The sequence below is a fragment of the Taudactylus pleione genome, unplaced genomic scaffold, assembly GCF_031769625.1.
Source record: "Taudactylus pleione unplaced genomic scaffold, aTauple2 ptg000095l, whole genome shotgun sequence".
Lineage (NCBI taxonomy): Eukaryota > Metazoa > Chordata > Amphibia > Anura > Myobatrachidae > Taudactylus > Taudactylus pleione.
The window spans coordinates 18,235,081-18,239,039 of NW_028284497.1; the positions used below are offsets into that span (position 1 = coordinate 18,235,081).

The 3,959-nt window shown below is 43.3% G+C and overlaps 1 pseudogene; it reads left to right on the top strand.

Moving 5' to 3' along the window:
• Positions 1–1,541: 1,541 nt before the first annotated feature.
• On the top strand, positions 1,542–3,151 carry LOC148526656 (protein kinase C delta type-like; annotated as a pseudogene).
• The last annotated feature ends 808 nt before the right edge of the window (positions 3,152–3,959 follow it).

Below are 3,959 nucleotides of genomic sequence, written 5' to 3' on the forward strand. Positions count from 1 at the left end.
CATGCTAAATAAAATCCGTATTTCGGAATATTTGGATATGGGAGACTCAACCTGTATTATTTATATAAATGCTTTTGAGCTTTCTTTGAGCATAATTCTTAATCCGTTGCAATGATCCCGTTTTTCAGTGATGTGATGTCTTTTCTAAATACATGGTCTACATGTTCTTGCTGCCAAATTTAGTAATTTAGTAATAAGTTTGACTCCCAAAATATTCCATAGTGCGGAATGTAAATCTAATCTGCAGTTCCATGAGAAACAGGACGTGAGCTGTTAAACACAGTGTGATAGTAATAAACTTTTTAAAATACATTGCACCAATATTTCTGGTCATGTTGATGTGCTTGCTGATATCACCTATGTTGTACTTAGGTGACTTCTCTTTGAGCTCACACCATTTCTGCACGGTAAGTGCGGGGTCCTTAATTACTGCATGTACCTTTCAGTGTGTGTTAAGAGGTCTCCTATTATAATAACCAGAATTGGTTAATGTATGTGCTAATGGGTGCTGGGAGGGTGGCTTGATAATAAATTGGGGAGAGATGGGTTAATGGGTGCTTGTGGTGGGGATCAGTGCCAGATTCAGGTCCACATTGGCCTGGAGCTGAAATCTACAAATGGCCTATTGTGTGTCGCCGCATGGGGGTGTGACTAGTGCTGTGGGGGTGTGGTCTACATCATAGGATGTGGCTAGTACCTTCTTTCATTCACCTCAATTGTACCCCCCATACTGCTTTTAGCAACTGTGTAATGTGAAAGTCTACAAACAAAAGGAGATATCCCTTATTAAAGTGAAAACAAAAGAAAAATGGTACTTAGTGATCACATGAATTTGAAACCTCCCTATTAAAGAACCTAGAGGAACTGTGACTGTGCAGCCCAATCATCTCTCTGCAGCTTCATATTGGTCTGTGGGACCGTATCTCTGCCTGGCAGGCATTTTACGCTTATTGACATAAAAGTCTCACATATCGCACCAAAGGGCTGTTTATGATAAATAGACTCCAGATTGTTGAAGTGAAAATGAAGCCTACTAGGTTACTGGTAATTTTTTCTGCAATACATAGCAGGAAGCACCACAAAAATCAGTCAGTCCCCTACCTAAAATTGAGAGAAAAGGATCTTTTAAATGCTTCTCTATTTGGATAAATACTGTCAGCAATACAGTCTAATCTCCAAAATGTATTCTCTAATTCTCTTATGAATTATACATTTTAATGTCTTAATATGGGCACAAGTACATTCTAGATATGGGAAATAAGGACTCTTTCTCTATATCTCACACTGTTTACAGTTTGGACAGGATGAAACTTTCATATACATCAACTGCCATATTGTATGTAAACTTTAGGACTAAGCTCAACTGCACACTGCAGCTGCTTGTGACATCACAATTACTGATGACATCACACAGCTACTTGTACAGCTGTTGGATCCTTTGTAGCTCTGTTTTCAGAAACTCCAAACTGCGCAGTCACATCTTGTGATATTGCAAGTTTGTTTTATTCTCTAAGAGCCCTATTGTTGTCTTCTGACATATCATGGGAACTATTAAGAGAAAAAAACCTCCAGACAAAGCAGGGAGATGGAAAAACCAAGGAAAACAGATCAAAAAAGCAGAGCGACACAGAGGAAAGAAGACAGGCCAGGTAAAACAGCCAAGAGAGAGGTGAGAATAAACAACACATTTGTAGCAGGTGTACTGAGGGGCTGGGACAGGTTTGCTGGATTTCTAAAAAAGAAAAGAGATAAGTTCGTAAGAGCATGCAGCAGATGTCCCAGATTTTGGCAAGCGAGACACAGGAGAAACTTTGATGTTGCTGAGAATCCAGGAGAGGGATGCAGTCATTGGGCAGGCCAGACAGACCTTTCAAAAAAAGAGATGACCAAAAAGAAATCAGGCAAAGCAGCTATACAGAGACACTGGGACAGGTTTGCTGGGTTCGTCAAAAATAAGAAACATCAATTCATAACAGCAATTAGCAGAGGCCAACCAAGCATCCTGCCAGTTCAGCAAACTGCAGAAGAGAACTGCACTAAACCCACCAGTCTCCAAAGCACAGACACTGTCCCTTTAACAGTGGAACAATTGAATTTTCACTCACTACTTGGAAATGGAGGTTATGGCAAAGTGATGCTAGCAACAGATGCTATTCGTAGGGAAAGAGTGGCAGTGAAAATCTTAAAGAAGAGAGCATTAATGAAAATCTTAAAGAAGAGAGCATTAATCAAAATCTTAAAGAAGAGAGCAAGAACAGAACATGAGAACAGTTTGGTTGAGTGTCGGGTACTTGAAATGTCACATGAGAGCATTTTTATGATCCATGGTTATGCAGCCTTCTACACAGAGAGCTATCTATACTGTGTAAAGGAACTAGCTGGTGGAGGGGAGCTGTTTGATTTTATGAAAAAGACCTCATGGGTGGACTCAACCACAATACAATTTATAGCCGCTGAACTGGTTTGTGGATTACAGTTCATGCATTCAAGAGGAATTATTCACCGAGACCTCAAATTGGAGAACATTTTGCTAACCACAGAGGGTCATGTTAAGATCACAGACTTTGGTCTGGCCCTATTGAATGCATATGGAGAAACCAATGCCAAAGTACTTGGTGGGACCAATAGCTATAATGCTCCAGAAATCATAACTTGCCAGCCATACAGTGCAGGTGTGGATTGGTTTGCATTTGGCGTTATTTTATATCTACTCACCCTACGAAAGTACCCTTTTAATGGCAAGTCAGCTTCAGTGGTAAACACAATGATCCTTACTCAAGAACCAACATATTCGGGGCTTACTGATCCTGTAACAAAGGACATTATAACAAAGCTCCTGTGTAAGCAACAGTCCCTCCGGCTTGGAGTAAATGGCAATGTGCGAGAACACCCCTTCTTCTCTCTAATTAACTGGGAAGTGACAGAGACTGGAAAAACAACATCCCCAGTTACATTGCAAAATGACTCAATGGATCTAAATGAAAATCAGCAAATTCCTTTGTCCCATAGTGAAGTGTTCAAAGAACCAATTACTACCACGAACCAGAGGCTATTTGATAACATTCAATTTGTGTGCCCTAAGTTGGGTGAAACTTATCACAATGTGCCAATGGGAGTAGACACTATGCCATCAGACAAAGACCTGGTCTAACAAAAAGTAGTAGTCCTAAAAACATCTTGTGCCTGCTGCCTACCCTGACCTCAGCTATGTCCCTGGAGATGCACTGTCTTCCGCCTGCCCCGACCTCAGCTACGTCCCTGGAGATGCACTGTCTGCCGCCTGCCCCGACCTCAGTTATGACCCTGGAGATGCACTGCCTGCCGTCTGCTCCAACCTTTGCTATGTCCCTGGAGATGCACTGTCTGCCACCTGCCCTGACCTCAGCTATGTCCCTGGAAATGCACTGTCTGCCGCCTGCCCTGACCTCAGCTATGTCCCAGGAGATGCACTGTTTGCCGCCTGCCTTGACCTCTGCTATGTCCCTGGAGATGCAGTCTGCCTCCTGCCCTGACCTCTGCTTTGTCCCATAGTGAAGTGTTCAAAGAACCAATTACTACCATGAACTAGAGGCTATTTGATAACATTCAATTTGTGTGCCCTAAGTGGGGTGAAACTTATCACAATGTGCCAATGGACACTATGCCATCAGACGAAGACCTGGTCTAACAAAAAGTAGTAGTCCTAAAAACATCTTGTGCCTGCTGCCTACCCTGACCTCAGCTATGTCCCTGGAGATGCACTGTCTTCCGCCTGCCCCGACCTCAGCTACGTCTCTGGAGAGGCACTGTCTGCCACCTGCCCCAACCTCAGTTGACCCTGGAGATGCACTGTCTGCCGCCTGTTCCGACCTTTGCTATGTCCCTGGAGATGCACTGTCTGCCACCTGCCCTGACCTCAGCTATGTCCCTGGAAATGCACTGTCTGCCGCCTGCCCTGACCTCAGCTATGTCCCAGGAGA